Source organism: Mandrillus leucophaeus, unplaced genomic scaffold (assembly GCF_000951045.1).
Source record: "Mandrillus leucophaeus isolate KB7577 unplaced genomic scaffold, Mleu.le_1.0 Scaffold147, whole genome shotgun sequence".
In the NCBI taxonomy this organism is placed as follows: domain Eukaryota; kingdom Metazoa; phylum Chordata; class Mammalia; order Primates; family Cercopithecidae; genus Mandrillus; species Mandrillus leucophaeus.
In genome coordinates this window covers 3,546,641-3,564,143 of record NW_012101443.1, presented here as the reverse complement: position 1 = coordinate 3,564,143, position 17,503 = coordinate 3,546,641, and the positions used below count along the sequence as shown (strand labels likewise).

The following is a 17,503-nucleotide window of genomic DNA, read 5'->3' as shown; positions in this document are numbered from 1 at the left end:
AGAAAACTTATCTGCTTCAAATGCAATGATGCTGAAGTTTAATTTACCTTCCATTAAAATTTGCAATTGGAAAAAAGAATGATAGGAAACACAATGGCCACTGTTTTTTTGTTTTTTTTTTCCCCCACATATCTAGTTTTGTTGATCTGGAATAATGAGGTTGAGAAAGGATTAAACTCCTTGGTTAGCCTATCTGGCAGCCTATAATACTGATCTTTGGGAAAATATTCCTTATTCATGTCCCCTGTGACCCACCTGAGACATTAGAGAAGACACTCCACTTAGAAATTGCACAGCCTTTCCACCTCACTTCATTTTAGATCAAGGTTTTGGGATCTTGATATTGTCTTAGGAGTTTAACAGAGCTCAATGGTCATAACCTGTTGCGGAGCAGCCTTAGGGTCTATCTGGCAATGCAATTGCTTCAAAATCTTACTGGGCTTTCTGATATCTCGCTTCAAGTCAATTCCTGCAACCAATGTGTCTGTTTGGGTTCTTTAGGAAGCAGAACACTGAGATGGAGTTAGGAGTGCAAGCGATTTATTTTTAGGGGGTGACACTTATGAAAGTTAAAAGTTAAGGAGGCTGGATTGGAACGGGAGAGCTTTCAGACTATGATGTAAATCTCACACCTGTCACAAGAGATGGGGTAGAAGTAGGATTGGGCAGGAAAATCCTCAGACTATGACACAGATCTGGCAGAAGTCTTTGCCAACTCAACAGGGAACTGCAGAGCAAAGCAGCTCATTAGGAGAGCTCCACATTGGGCAGAAATAGCCAGGCCCTTGGATGCCTGCTGTACTTGTCATTGTCTAGAAGCTGCTCAGAAACAGTAAGATTTCCACTCCAAAGTGGAGTGGGATCCCAAAGGCTGTCAGCTAACCACTCTCATTGCAAGTTCTTCCTGGAAGGGAGATCTGATTAGGGCACCTCCATGGTGGCCATGGCCCAGGATCTGGTCTGGCTGCTTCATCTGTCTCGCCTCTTTATAGGCTTAATGGTGGTGGTTCTGAAGCAATTCAAAATAAGAGGTGAGGTGGGGAGGCTCTATTTTGATCAGACCTTTGCCAGCACACTTGCCCTCTTTGCCTGTCGAAGAATGCTGGATGAGGGGAATTTGGGAACTTGGGAATGTCGTCAGTCTCATTTCTTGTTATGTCTACACTCCCCTGCTTCTGACTCCAGCATGTCTCCAAATTATGAAACTCTCAGTCAATTCAGACCTCAGACTACTAACAGAGAACATCTCAGAAAAGTTCCTTTTCTTCCCTCCCTCCTGACAGATTTTCTCTAATCTGCGTTCATCTTTTTCTTGTAGGACTTTGCCAAAAGCTTCAAGAAGTACCCAACATAACTCAACATCCAAAACATCTCCCGCCATTTCCCTTAACACTACAGCCTCAGCTGGCACGTGATTGGAATCTCAAGGCATGACAAGCAAGAGTCCAAAGCAAATGTCTTGCTGCCACCCAGCAAGTGTTGCAGACATCCAGCCTATTCTAGCTGGGCCCTCACTGCCCTCTGTCCTGCCACCTCAATTCGGCCATTCTGTGTTTTCAGATATTATCTGTGCTGCTCTATTTACTGCAACTAAATTCAAAGGAATGTGTTTGGCTACAAGTAATAGAGGATAGGACGATAAAAAGGATTTTATTTAGTCAACAAGAAGTCTGGACAAAGGTGGTGCCAGGGTACGTTTACCACTTTCATGACATCGAGGCACCAGCTTGTTATCGCAGCCGGTCTCCGGCCTTCCCCTCATGGCCACAAGATGGCTGCCACAGCTTCCGGGGTTATCCTTACCTAACAACATCCAAAGGCAGGAAGGAGGGTCACACAAGAGTGTTATCTTTGCATGCCTCCCACCTGTGATCAGAGAAGAGAAATCCTTCCCAGAGGCCTACTGGCATAGTTCTGTTACACTGCCTTCAGTTGCAGAGGAAGCTTGTAACATGAATCTCTGGCATTTTCATTCTGTAGAGTGGGAGGAGGACAAAGGCAGAGAGGGGTTTGGAGCACAGCCAGACAGCAGTGTTTGCCATGGGATCATGCCTATTGATCTTAGTTTTCCAACCTCCAACTTGGAAATAGATAAACCATCTGTCTTCCCTTCCTGGGGAGTAGCAGGTTATGAATAAATTATGCTGCCAGAGCCCAGAGAGTCCTTAACACAAAGTACTGTCAATCCAAGGCCCTCATTTCATTAAATCCATATTAGTTTCTATTGCTCATTTGATGGCATCTGATTGTTCTCTAGGATGGGAGGTATTGGCAGAACAGGAAAAAGGGAGAAAATTAGCCCAAATCCACCTTCCCCACCACCCTCTTCCCCCAGTGCTGAATAGTTACGAGGTCCCCAGGTACTTGTTATTTCTGGGGAGCTAGTGAGCTGAGTACACAAGTCCAGGGCTGGGGGATAGATATGTTCCAGAAAACTCTGCTGGAGCACTGGAGAGGGCCGTTGGAGAGAAGACACATTACTGATGGAGCAAATTCAGCCACCATGGGGAGGCCGGGACAGTACTGGGGAGCACTACGCCTTCATTAGCCCCTGAACCTACACCTTATAAAGCTGCTGATCCACCTTTCTGCACACATCATTTTTTTTTTTTTAATTTATTTTAACACGAATGCCACTTGCCAAATAACAGTATTCTTATCTCACAATAATTTTATCTTCCCAATTTCTGTAATCTCAGGATTCTTAAAAGGGTTCTGAGAAAAGTCCCTTTAGTTTCCAGAAGATGCTGCTTCTGGAAGCAGGCCTGGCTGATGGCTGGTTGTAGACTCAGAGGTCTAAACCAGTCAGAGTGCCTTGAAAAATCAAATGCAACCACCTAATCATTATTGCCATTTCTGGCGGAAGCCGTTTAAATTGGCCCAGCCTTACTATGCCAAAGGGCTGGGGAAGCAAATGCAAACAACTCTCACACATCCCTCCCACAGTTCTTGTTTTGGTCTTTGCTCCTTGGGTCCTCACTGCTTCGCCAACATGTCTCCACTACATCTCTCTGACCCAAGTTTCTGCTTGCTCCCTGGTGGTTGAGGGCACACCCACAGACCCCCACTGACCACCCCAGGCTTCTAGAGACCCGACTCCTTGGGCCTCCCCAGGTTTCTCAAGTTCATCATTGCAAGCCAAGAAAAGAGGTGGTAATTGTGGAAACTGCCTGGACCTTAGAGGTCCAGCTCAGCTTGAACTGGCTTCCTCAGGACTTTCCTGGATCTGGCTTGCAACTCTTCTAGATCAGGGTCAGTTCCTCTGCTCCCCTTTCACATTCCTAACATCTGGCTAGTGCTGGTCTGGCTCCCATAGATGGGAACGATGCACGCCCTCCACGCCAGGGCTGTCCCAATGGGCGCTCTCCTTCACGGGCTAATGGGGCTTCTGTTTGTGAGCACTGATCTGACTCTGGTTTCCAAGAACACAGAAACACTCTGCAATCAAAACTCAGCTCAGCCCCAAGTTCACTCATTTGAAAACTGTTAATCACAAGATATTTGTACCCCAGATATCATCTGGGATCCTTTTGACTTTTGAGATTCAAGTGACATTGGCTTCAGAGTATAGTGAACAAAAACGTAAGTGCTAGAGTCCATCAGCCCAGATCCTACATTTGGGTACTCTTCTTACTCACCGTGATCTGGTGCAGGCTACTTAATTTCTCTGGTTTTTTTTGTTTTTTGTTTTTTCTGTTTTTGTCTGTAAAATGGGCATAATAATACCTGTATAAGTTTGGGGTGCTGATTCAATAAACTACTGCAAGTGGAGCGTTAAGAACAATGGCGAGCATACAATGTTACCATTCGCCCTGCCCCATGAGGAAAAAAGACCCTGTTGGATGAATTTACGTTTCTTCTAGTAACTCTTGGCTCTGAATTTCTGCTGCAACCAAAACAGACCAGTTTCAGGAACTGTCTTGACATATCGTGCTCTCTGATTCTTTTCTGTATTGTCACCCCTTGTTCAATGCCACCTTGATTCCTTCACTCTTTCAGACACTTTCTGACTGATAAAGTCAGGAATGCAGAGGCTTCCTGAAGTATTAGGGCAATGAGAAGGATTTCTATTGTGGCATTACATAACTTAGATTTGAATTGAAGATATTTAGTTCTTTTTATTTTTTTTGAGACGGAGTCTCGCACTGTCGCCCAGGCTGGAGTGCAATGACACTATCTCGGCTCACTGCAACCTCTGCTTTCTGGGTTCAAGTAATTCTCCTGCCTCAGCCTCCTGACTAGCTGGGATTACAGGCTCCTGCCACCATGCCGGCTGATTTTTTTTGTACTTTTAGTAGAGATGGGGTTTCATTATGTTGGCCAGGCTGGTCTCGAAATCCTGACATCGTGATCCACCCGTCTTAGCCTCCCAAAGTGCTGGGATTACAGGCGTGAGCCACTGCACCCGGCCAGACATTTAATTCTTAAAAGTCCTTTGACTCCACAGTCCCCAGCCCCTAGCCCTCTTCTCATCTCTTTTCTGGTTGTCTTTTTTCTTAAATTTGCTTATTTCTCTGTCTACTTAAAATAAAATTATTAGGGCCTTAGTTTTTACACCAAAAAATTTCTAGTACAGCACTTTCTTGCTCTTTTTAAAAAATTTTTTTGTTTTTATTTATTTATTTTAATTTTAATTTTTAAAATATACTTCAAGTTCTGGGATACATATACAGAACACGCAGGTTTGTTACATAGAGTATACACGTGCCATGGTGGTTTGCTGTATCCATCAACTGGTCATCTACATTAAATATTTCTCCTAATGCTATCCCTCCCCTAGCTCCCTAAGCCCCCAACAGGCCCCAGTGTGTGAGGTTCCCCTCCCTGTGTCCATGTGTTCTCATTGTTCAACTCCCACTTATGAGTGAGAACATGTGGTGTTTGGTTTTCTGTTCCTGTGTTAGTTTGTTGAAAATGATGGTTTCCAGCTTCATCCATGTCCCTGCAAAGGACATGAACTCATCCTTTTTTAAGGCTGCATAGTATTCCATGGTGTATATGTGACACATTTTCTTTATCCAGTCTATCATTGGTGGGCATTTGGGTTGGTTCCAAGTCTTTGCTATTGTGAATAGTGCTGCAATAAACACCTGTGTGCATGTGTGTTTATAGCAGAATAATTTATAATCCTTTGGGTATATATCCAGTAATGGGATTGCTGGGTCAAATGGCTGTTCTGGTTCTAGATCCTTGAGGAATTGCCACACTGTCTTCCACAATGGTTGAACTAATTTATACTCCCAACAACAGTGTAAAAGCATTCCTGTTTCTCCACATCCTCTCCAGAATCTGTTGTTTCCTGACTTTTTTATGATTTCCATTCTAACTGGTGTGAGATGGTATCTCACTATGGTTTTGACTTGCATTTCTCTAATGACCAGTAATGATAAGATTTTGTTCATATGTTTGTTGGCCACATACATGTCTTCTTTTGAGAAGTGTCTGTTCATATCCTTTGCCCACTTTTTGATGGGGTTTTTTTTTTTTTTTTTTTTTTCTTGTAAATTTATTTAAGCTCCTTATAGATTCTGGATATTAGCCCTCTGTCAGATGGATAGATTGCAAAAATTTTCTCCCATTCTGTAGGTTGACTGTTCACTCTGATGATAGTTTCTTTTGCTGTGCAGAAGCTCTTTAGTTTAATTAGATCCCATTTGTCAATTTTGACTTTTGTTGCCATTGCTTTTGGTGTCTTAGTCATGAAATCTTTGCCTATGCCTGTGTCCTGAATGACATTGCCTAGGCTTTTTGCTAGAGTTTTTATGGTTTTAGGTCTTACGTTTGTCTTTAATCCATCTTGAGTTGATTTTTGTATAAGGTGTAAGGAAGGGGTCCAGTTTCTGTTTTCTGCATATGGCTAGCCAGTTTTCCCAACGCCGTTGATTAAATAGGGAATCTTTTCCCCATTTCTTGTTTTTGTCAGGTTTGTCAAAGATCACATGCTTGTGGATGTGTGGCATTATTTCTGAGGCCTCTGTTCTGTTTCATTGTCTATATGTCTGTTTTGGTATCAGTGCCATGCTGTTTTGGTTACTGTAGCCTTATAGTATAGTTTGAAGTCAGGTAGCATGATGCCTCTAGCTTTGTTATTTTTGCTTAGAATTGTCTTGGCTATATGGTCTCTTTTTTGTTCTATATGAAACTTAAAGTAGTTTTTTCTAATTCTGTGAAGAAAGTCAATGGCAACTTGATGGGGATAGCATTGAATCTATAAATTACTTTGGGCAGTATGGCCATTTTCATGATATTGCTTCTTCCTATCCATGAGGATGGAATTTTTTTCCATTTGTTTGTGTCCTCTCTTACTTCCTTGAGCAGTGGTTTGTAGCTCTCCTTGAAGAGGTCCTTCATATCCCTTATAAGTTGCATTCCTAGGTAGTTTATTCTCTTTGTAGCAATTATGAATGGGAGTTCACTCATGATTTGGCTTTCTGTCTTAAAGATAGTTCTAGTCCTGAAAATAACTCAAGTTGCAGCTTTTTAAATAACAAAAATTCTCCTCTATATATGTTGATGATGATAACTAATTATGACAATCAAAGATTTAAATGGCACTAATAATAAAATGGCAACTACCAGTCATCATTAGCATGTGTTTTACAGCTTAGAAAGCACTTTCCAATTCTTTATTGTCTCATTTGAATGAATTTCCTTTTCAGTTTATGCCTGGAGGATTTGCAAATAAGGGCTTCATAACAGTGGATGGCTACACATGCACATGTACACACATGCAGACTCATGTGCAGCACTGTTTCATGTGATGCTCACATAAAGCTCCCTGAGATACAAGGCCTCTGTCAATCCATAGACGAAGTCATTGGTTCAGTGTCTATTGATCCTGGGTCCTGGGCTGGTAACCCTGACACAACAGGCCACCATGACGAGACATTACAGCCTTACTTTCTTAGTAGATATATGTATTGAGTTTCTGAAAATTCAGAGAACGGATGGGCTCATCTTCCTCTGGGATTATTGGGTCATTTCTCAGCATGTCTGAAGCCGAACAGGAGTGAGGCCCTGATGAATCACAGTCAGCATGCACAGTTCAAGCAGGAGAAATCTGAAATTTCAACAATGATTTAAGTACTTCCAAGCACACAGCCTTTCATCTTTAAGGACTAATTCACAGTGTGAATTTTATATGTCTTTATAGGGTCATGTTGCCATTCCTGGACCCTTATTTCTTGGCAAATGAGGGGTGGAGTGACATTTATAAGTGAATGCATTCAGTGGGAGAGTTTGCCGTGACATGTATTTCATTGGGAGAGGCCATAAATATTTTTTGCACACGTCTGTATATCCACGTGATGCTTCACTTTGGAAAGCAACAATAACAACTGCGTCATTAAGCAACAGAGAGGCTAATGTGTCAGCTGGCCTAGTAGGAAAGACAAACAAGGATCATCTTGTCAAATCAAAATGGATTGTTCTTTGGCACCAGCTGCCTGCTTGTTTGTAGGTCCCACAGTTCAAGGGTTTGAATTGAACCTGCAGTTGTAACTTAGGATATTACCACATCAGGCAACTTACCATCATCCTTTCTGCCCTCCAAGGTCCCTGCCCTGACTGTGATGGGAAGTTCCTAGAAGTCCACAGTGTGGACCAATTATTGCCCAGGCCTTTTCAAAGTGTCCCTAAATAGCTGCTGAAATGGAACACACTCAGGCATGTCCCTAAGGCTCTTGGCTACTGTTACAGCTTTTAACACACTGCATTGTAATTGTCTTGTTGAGGAGGAAAATATTTTTTCCTCTCTCCGTCTTTGGTTTATGGGAGAGTTCCCTATTACAAAGGACAGATTAACAAGAGAAAAGCATACATATTTATTTAATGTGGGTTTTATGTGACACAGAAGCCTTCATAGGGAAATGAAGACCAAAGAAACAGTTAAACTTGAATGTTTTTACAGTCATTTTGATGAAGAGTGGAGCATCATGAAGAAATATGATAGGGCAAGGAGTATGATCTAATGGTAACAAATTGGGGGAACTTAGCAAGGCCTGTTTATTCAGTTTCTTCTCTGTGTCCCTTTGCCTTCAGAGATAAGGATATTCCTTTCCTCCTGGTATAGGGAGGGTACCTCCCACATGAGGGTCTTATGACCTGCTTCAGAGGAATGTCAAGAAATCCTTCCTAGGTTGTATGACCTGCTTCAGGGAAGAAGGGCAGAGGAAGGTGACAGTGATCTTCCTGCTTCTGCAGTTTTCTCAAATGTCTTCAGCTTAAAATACTGTTAAGTAGTGTGTCCTGAACCCCACTGTCAACTGGAGAATCGTGGAGTTTGTAAATTTGGAAAGAAGAGCTTTTTTTCTTATAAAGAATTGCAGCCTGCAGGCTGGCTGTTCCGCAGGCTGGGAAGTGTAGCCTCCCACAGAAACTGAAAGCAGGCACTTCAAGGGAGAGAAGAATGAGACAGAAATGTATGCTGAATGGGTTAGCTAAGTATATATATTCAACAGGGTTTAAGAGGAGCTATGGGCCAGGCACATTAGCCCATGCCTATAATCCCAGCACTTTGGGAGGCCGAGGCGGGTGGATCACCTGAGGTCAGGAGTTTGAGACAAGCCTGGCCAACATGGCGAAACCCCATCTCTACTAAAAAAAAAAAAAATACAAAAATTAGCCAGGCATGGTGGTGGGAGCTTGTAACCCCAGCTACTCAGGAGGCTGAGGCAGGAGAACTGCTTGAACCTGGGAGGCAGAGGTTACACTGAGCCAAGATTGTGCCATTGCACTCCAGCCTGGGTGACAAAAGCAAAACTCCATCACACACACACACAAAAGACTGTAAATATTCATGAGGGGCATACATATGCATAGTAAGCAAACATCCATCCATCCCATGTTTGCTTTGGGGTGGAGAATTAACATTTAAATGCATTAAAATTAGGCTTTTTACATCAAAAGGTGAAATAGAGGACACAGAAGCACACAGTGTGCAGCCTCTGTAAACCGGCCTGAACCAGTCCATGGTCAGTGGCCTCTTATCAGGAAGGAATGCTGGTTGTTTGTTGTGTTGAAACCACAAACAAGGAGGGGAGTCTGTCAAGTCTTTCAGAAGGACTTAGAAACCCTTGGAAAAGAAAGTTTAATGGCCGTTAGTTGGGGGAGGGGGTATACTGAGGTGTGTATGACTTCCCATCCCATCATGGCTAGGAACTCAGTTTTAAGGTTACCTTGGGGTTCTCTTGGCCAAGAGGAGATCTGTTTAGTTGGTTGAGGGGGTTAGGATTTTATTTTTATTTCTCACCATCAATCTGATCACATCTCAGTCTCCATTATTAGATCAAAAACTCCATGAAGACAGAGACTATGTCCTATTTATATCCATGTACCCCAGCATCTAATACACTGCCTGGCATATAATAACTAATCAATAGGTTTGCTGATTGAATAAATGAATAGTCCTGTCCCAACAGGGCAAAGGAATTAACATTTTTTTCTGAATGAAATTATTTCTCTATGACAAAGTTCACCTCCTCAAGTTTCCTTTGGATCACTTTGTCTCTTGCATTGCATGTAGATGATAAATATTGAGAACATTTATACTTCATTTAGTCATTTTCTCCCCAAACAGATATGACAATGAATAATTTTATCATAAAATCAAATAAAAAGTGAAAGGGAAGTATATTAGGTTGGTAGCATAGAAGAAAGGATGCCTGGATTGCCACAAGGCTGGGCTTGATGGAGATGTATCCTTCAGCTGAGAATGGGCCTCAGTCATCTCCTAGGGGCTATGAAATGTGAATGACTGTGTTTATCATAGAAGGAACTTGTATCTCTTAATGGGTGGGGCTCAGGGATGTTAAACATCCTGTAACATTCCAGTCAAATCTTTATGAGGAAGAATTTTCTGACTTAATGCCATTAATATGCAATATGGGAATCATCTTTGTTAGTTTGTTTGAGATGGAGTCTCCCTCTGTCACCCAGGCTGGAGTACAGTGGCACCATCTCGGCTCACTGCAACCAACCTCCGCCTTCTGAGTTCAAGCAATTCTACTGTCTCAGCCTCCTGAGTACCTGGGACTACAGGTGTGTGCCACTATGCTTGGCTAATTTTACATATTTTTAGTAGACACGGAGTTTCATTGTGTTAGCCAGGATGGTCTCGATCTCTTGAACTCCTGATCCGCCTGCCTCGGCCTCCCAAAGTGCTAGGATTATAAGCGTGAGCCACCGCAACCGGCGGGAATCATCTTTTATACTGTAAGTTAGTTTAACTTCAGGATATGCTGTTTGTTTCCTCCCTCCACCTCCTTTATTCTTTTTTCCCTTTCTTCCTTTTCTTCCTTATTTCCTTCTTTTCTTTCCTTCCTCCTTCCAATACTTACTGAATATCTACTAAGGGAAATGGATGGTGATGCTTATGAAAATGAATCAGACATAGACTTGGCCTCAGGGATTAAAGTTATGCAGAGAAAGATGTGACATGTGTTTAAAAATCAAGAGAATTGGGCAGAAAGAAAGTAAGTGGAGGGAAAGTAAAGGTAAAATGTTATAGATCAGAGGAGAGAGAGATGTCCCTGATGTCTTACATGAAATGCATCTTATAAATCAACACTTCATTATGTTTTGTAGAACTCTATAGTGTACAAAGGCCTTTCCTATATGTTCTTTGGTTTACATTAATACTCACAGTAACCCTACAAAGGTACTTTATTTGCCCCCAGATTTATTCCTCACTGTTTCTCTGCTCTGCTTTGTATTACCAGGGGCTAGACCTTGCAAACTATGTCCCCATCCTTATTGGCTGGCTGCCAGTTGGGTTTGGCTAATGGAAAGCAATGGGAGATAGGGCCTTCTCCATTAAGCAGCAGGTAGCTGCTTCTCCTCTGGGGGTCTACTTCCTATGAGGCAAGCCTTCTGTGTCTGGACTCCAGAACTCTGCTTCTTCCCTTTTGTCTCTTGCTGAGGAGTAGTATAGCTTCCTGTTGTTGAAATCTCTGGTTTACTTCACCATTTCCTTATGACTCTTAAAGTCTCCACCACCTGAGTAAGCAATGCTTTGTATTAAATTCCCTGGGCTGTAAATATTTGAATGGGATTTTGTTTTCTTAATTAGATACTAAGTAGAAAGAAAGCATTATTCTTACCACGTTAGAGATAAGGAGAAAGTTAAATGACTTTACCAAGGTCAACCAGCAATGAGAGGCAGAGTCCAGGTCTGTCTCCTGACTCCAAATCCAGGCTTTTATCCACTGCCTCATAATGCCTCCCTTAGAGATTATAACAATGAAAACATAATATAAATAAAGACTTTTCCAAGATCATATAAAAGACATATCAGATTGGAGGATTTTTTTTCCCCTGTGTGCTTTTAAATTGAGAAGAGCTTCTTTTGTTTTTATTGTTCTTGGGAAAAGTTAAAATATTAGCTAGATTAGGAGAATGTAATACAAGTACATATGGATATTAGCCTGACATTTGACAAAGTCATTCACGATAGCCAACTGGAACAATGCATGTTGGTATAGTCACATGGATTAGTAAATGTTTGATGCAACGTTTTAAAAAGTCCACATAGTGCCTTATGCTGTCATATCTCATAATATTTCTATGATTATCATGATGACTTCACCTTGGAATGAGGAAAAGTAAAAGTCATATTGAAAATGTTTTCAGTTTAGAAAGCTTTCATAAATATATGAATCAGAGATACATTTATGGTCCAGGCTACCATACCCTGGCTACAAGGTTATTTTAATTATCAAATATTACTAAATTAGTTACTGAATGTTACCAATCACCAAAATAACTAATTTAATAATAATTAAAAGGTCTGAAAAGACCTTATGGGGATGGACCAGGATCTGAAGTAAGGGCTTGGGGATATGGGCCTGGCAAAGACAGGAAGTGGGGCTCTGTGAAAAGGCTCAGTTTGGAGGGGCTGCTTGTTCAGAGGCTCATTTGGATGGGAGCTGCTTGTTCAGATTTTGCTGTGACTTGAATCCTATTATTCCTCCTGGAGAACAAGATTCTACAAATGGGAATCCAGAAGCATCAGGTCACACTCCAAGAGTGGTTACTTACACCACATCTGTCATCAGCCAAATCTATTCTGCCTTGAAACAGAGGAGAGAAATAGGAGGAAGGGCATTTGAGCCTTATTTCGTAAAGTGCATGGTGTTGAATGCTAAATTGTCCATGTCTTTGAAGGGTTGAGTTTGAATGAGTTCACATATACATCCCAGTGATTCTCAATTGTGGATCCTAGATGAAAGTGACAGTTTTCTTTCTTTTTTTTTTTTTTTTTGTCTCTCTTCTCTCTTCTCTCTTCTTTCTCTCCGTCTCTCTCTTTCCCCACCGCCCCCATGCCACCGTGTAAGATGTACCTTGACTCCCCTTGGCCTTCCACCATGATTGTAAGTTTCCTGAGGCCTCCCCAGCTATGCAGAACTGTGACTCAATTAAACCTCTTTTGTTTAGAAATTACCCAGTCTCAGGTAGTATCTTTATAGCAATGTGAAAATGGACTAATACAGGTATATACTTAGGAATGGAAATGCTGGGTCATGTGGCAACTCCGTTTAACTGTTTGAGGAACTGCCCAGCTGATTTACGAATCAGCTGTACTGTTTTACATTCCCACCAACAATGACAACAGTTTTAATTTCTCCACAAACTGTCCAACACTTACTATCATCTGTATTTTTTATTAGAGCCATCCTAGTGGGTGTGAAGTGGTATCTTATTCTGACTTGATTTGCATTTCTGTAATGATTAATGATGTTGAGCATCTTTTCATGTATTTATTGCCATTTGTATATTATTTTTTGAGAAATGTCTATTCAGATTATTTCCCAATTTTTATTGGGTTATTTTTCTTTTTGTTATTGAGTAATACTTCTTCTAATATTCTGGGTACTAGACCCTGATCAGATATATAATTTGAAAACACTCTATCCCATTTTGTGGGTTCTTTCAATTTCTTGATAGTGTCTTTTGATACAAAAATTTTTTAAATTTTGAAGTCCAACGTTATTTTTTCTTTGGTTTCTTATACTTCACGTGTCATCTCTAGGAAATCATTGCTTAATGCAAGGCCATGGAAGATTTAACCTAAGCTATCTTCATTGTCCATAACTTAGGTCTTCAATACATTTTGAGTAAACTTATATTTGAGTAAATATATTCTGAGTAAAAATATGGCATAAGGTACATACCCAACTTTATCTTTTTGCATGTACATATTCAGTTCACTATTTGTTGAAAAGACTATAATTTATTTAGACCCTGATCTATTATTTCCTTTCTTCTGCTTGCTTTGGGTTTAATTTACTATTCTTTGTCTAGTTTCTTAAGGAAAAAGATTAGATGATTGATTCAGGATCTTTTTTCTTTTTTAAACTACAGATACTTATAGCTATAAATTTCCTTCTAAGCACTGCTTTCATAGCCTCCCTTAAGTTTTGGTATGTTGTATTTTTGTTTTCACGCAACTGAAATTAATGTCTCTCATGTTTTATTTTTTAACCCATTGGTTATTCAGAAGTGTGTTGTTTAATTTCTAGATATTTATAAATATTATAAATTTCCCTCTGTTATTGATTTCTAATTTCATTCCATTATGGCCAGAGAATATACTTTGTATGATTTTAATCCTTTAAAATATATTGAAACTTATTTTATGTCCTAACATGTGTTCTATCTCAGAGAATGTTTTATGTGTATTTGCAAAGAGTTTTTATTCTGCTACTTTTGGGTGGAATATTCTACAGATGTCTGTTAGCTCCTGCTGGCTTACAGAGCTGTTCATGACTTCTATTTCCTTGTTGGTCTTCTGTCTAGTTGTTCTGTCCATTATTAAAAGTGAAGTGTTGAAGTCTCCAGCTATTATTGTTGAATTGTCTGTTTCTTCAATTCCTGTCAGCTTTTACTCCATGTATTTTGGTGCTCTGTTATTAGGTGAATATATGCAAAAATTTTGTTTTGTATTGCACTGAATTGATAAATCAATTTAGATAAATTGTCATCTTGACAGTATTGACTCAATATGTGTATATAAGGGTACTTCAAAACATTTGTGGAAAGTATAAACTTTATTTCCAATATAAACTCCATCAAGTTCAAGACACCTTTATAAGTGATGGTATCAGCCATTTAGCTCATCCCTAAAGAGTTGAGGGTCTTGGGAACTTAATCATGTCAATGCAGTCATTTTTTGCAATATTAACTGAAGAATGGTAGGTGCCCTTTAAAGATATTTTAAGATAAGAAAAAAACAAAACAAAACACCTAGAAAATGTCAGAAGTAGCCAAATCAGGTCTGTAAGTGGATGCCTGATGATTTCCTATAGAAATTCTCACAAAATTGCCCTTGTTTGATAAGAAGATAGGAGCATCGTCACGGTGGAGAAGAACTCTGGTGAAGCTTTCTCAGGCATTTTTCTACTAAAGCTTTGGTAACTTTCTCAAAATACTCTCATAATAAGGAGATATTATTGTTCTTTGGCCCTTGGGCAACCCAAAAAACTGTTGCCATGACCTTTGCTCTTGGCCAGTCTGCTCTGGCTTTGAGTGAACCACTTCCACTTCTTGGTAGCCATTGCTTTGATTGTGCTTTGTCTTCAGGATCATACTGGTAAAATCACATTTCATCTCCTATCACAATTCTGCAAAGAAATACTTCAGGATCTTGATCTCAGTTGTTTTAAAACTTTCGTTGAAAGTTCTGCTCTTGTCTGCAGCTAATCTGGGCACATGGTTTTGGCATCTATTGAGTGGAAAGTTTGTTCAACGTTATTTTTTTATTTTTATTTTTTAGTCAGGATTGTGTAAGCCGAACCAATTGAGATGGTATTGACTATTGTTTCTGCTGTGGTTGGTCTTCTTTGATTAGAGCACAAACAAGTTTAATTATTTCCCTGAAAGAAGCTCTTTTCAAACTGACATCTTATACTTCTTAGTGCATCAAATAGGATTCGGTTCAGATATGTTATAACAAGTTAGTACAAGTTTATTTTAGTTTTTTCATAATACGCATTTTTCATGAACTTTGTGAAGACCCCTTGTATGGTATATCTCTCCACTTATTTAGATATTTTCTAACTTATCTCAGTAATGTTTTATAGTTTCCTATGTAAAGGTTTTACATATATATATTTTTAGATTTTTTTCATATTTATTATAAATGGGATGTTATTGCAAATGGAATCTCTTTAAAAGTTTTGTTTTCCTTTTTTACTAGCACAAAGATATATAATTGGTGTATTTACCATGAAACTAGTACTTATAAATTATAAATTTTAATAGCTTTAGGTTACTTTGAACTTTCTACATATATAATCTTACCTTCTAGAATAAAAAGAAAAAAGCAACTGGTTGTTTTATTTCTTCCTCTCCAACTCTCAAATATTTATTTCTTATTCTGGCTGCATTGTACTGGCTATAACCTTTATTACAACATGAATATAAGTGGTGATGGCAAGAGTCCTTGATTCATTTCAAATCTCAGAGCAAAATCTTTCAACAATTTACCATCAGCTGTGACGATTGCTGTAGGTTTGGATAGGTATTCTTTAATAGATAAAGGATATTGCTTTCTATTCTTTGCGAACAAAGAGGTTTTTGTTTTGTTGTTTTTGAATTTTTGTTTTCAGTCTCCCCTCTCCGACTGTCATTTATTTCTATAACTCCTTGAGAGAAGCAGTCATAAGTGGCCTGTTCCATCTTCATAACAGAGAAGGGCATAGGATACTTAAAGCCTAGCTATTCAAAGCATGAATTACCATATATTCCACAACGAAAAAGTGATGACTATCTCAATTTTGAAGTTGATTGTTAAACAACACAGGCTTTTAAAATAAAACAAAAACCCATTCCAGGGGTTGTAAACTGGTTACCAGTAGGGTAAATCGGGCTGTAGATGGTTTTATCTGCTCCAAAGTAGTTTTAAGCTTTTGTTTTTTTCTTAATTCTTCACCAAGGATACAACAATTTTACATTTACATCTGTGATTTCTGCCTTCTCTTTTTTAAAAAATTGGTAACAGTGAGCCTTAATGCAAAATCAGCTGGAGAATAAAGACCCCCTTGTTACAAGACGTGTATTCTTAAATTTGCCACTGATACTCACGTATCAAATTTCTCCTTCTAATTATGTTGTATAGTTTTGAATCTGGGCAGACTATCAGGCATTTGGTGAAAATGTTGCTAGGTATGTAAATAAGCAAAAACACCTGAATTTTACATGGCTATAGAATGCTGAATAATATAAATTGAACGAAAATAGAAAAGACGAATTAAAGGATAAGGGGTGGGGGGGAAGTTTGAACTTAAAGATTCCAAAGCAAGTGAAACCATGGTACATAGTTTAGAAAACGTTATATGTGTACAACATAAGGTGGACTGTGAGGCTAACTTTAAGAAAACATCAGTAATTTGTGAGGGAAACTGACAGACTACAAAGGTTGCTTCCTTTACCTTCCTAACCTATCAATATCCCACTTTGATATTAATTAAAAATGTTTAATGAAATGACTTCTCTGATAGTTAAGAAAATTTACATATTAAAACACTTATTTCTGTAGGATACAGTCTATCATTTGAATGAGAAGACCCAAAGAATGCCTCACTAAACAATAAACTGCCTTTACGTATATCATCCGTGATCAATTCAGTAAGACTAAGTTTATTACACTTCAATTCCAGGCATAAAATGACTATCTGGTAAACTACAAAGAGCTCCTTACAAAAGAAGTCCATATAATTACAGATATTGTAGAATTCTAGGCTCTTCTCTGAAAAATGCAAAGGAATCGATCTTCGAGTACTACGGTAATCCACATCTTTCTCAGGTCAGACTATACCATATACTGCAGAAACGTTTAATCAATTTCGGCAGCTCAGGCCATGAAGCCCCACCACAACATCCTGAACTGTTAGAGTCTAACTCTTGGGTCACTGTCAAGAACTGCAGGATCTTCAAGGCTTTCTGGAAAGCTTTGCTCAGTTTGCAAATCACACAAAAGGGAAGAGTTGCCTCTTCCTGTTTGCCTGACTTCCCTTCTGGGTTTGCTTCTCTTAGCAGTTTCAGTCTCTTTGGTATTTCTCTATCTTGAAGATTTCAAAGGAATGTGTAGGGCATGAGTCAAATGACACATATCCACCACCATTTGAAGCCTGATGTCCCGCATAAGGTGGGTTGTCTCAGAATCCAGAAGTCGCTTATAGTCTGTGATAGAATTCCAACCTTCCGCAACTGCGTGGAGCACCAGTGAGGAGCCACAGAACGCCTTGCAGTTCTCCAGATCTGTCACCGTGGGCAGGCCCCACAAGCACGCTGCAACTGTATACTATGGAAATACCCTATGAAGGCATCTAAGAATGAGAGGTGAAGCCAGCTGGACTTCTGGGTCAGCTGGGGACTTGGAGAACTTTTCTGTCTTACAAGAGGATTATAAAATGCTCCAATCAGCACTCTGTGGTTAGGATTGTAAAACGTGCCAAACAGCACTCTGTGGCTAGCTAGAGGTTTGTAAAATGGACCAATCAGCACG

General features: G+C 39.7%; 1 long non-coding RNA gene across 1 annotated transcript in view; it reads left to right on the top strand.

Moving 5' to 3' along the window:
- LOC105535511 overlaps nt 1-2,152 on the top strand; it is a 53,008-nt gene extending 50,856 nt beyond the window's left edge. Inside the window, exons 2-3 of the long non-coding RNA XR_001005444.1 lie at nt 1,319-1,691; nt 1,981-2,152. This is a non-coding gene — a long non-coding RNA (uncharacterized LOC105535511). The remainder of the gene's footprint in view (nt 1-1,318; nt 1,692-1,980) is intronic.
- Nucleotides 2,153-17,503: the final 15,351 nt, after the last annotated feature.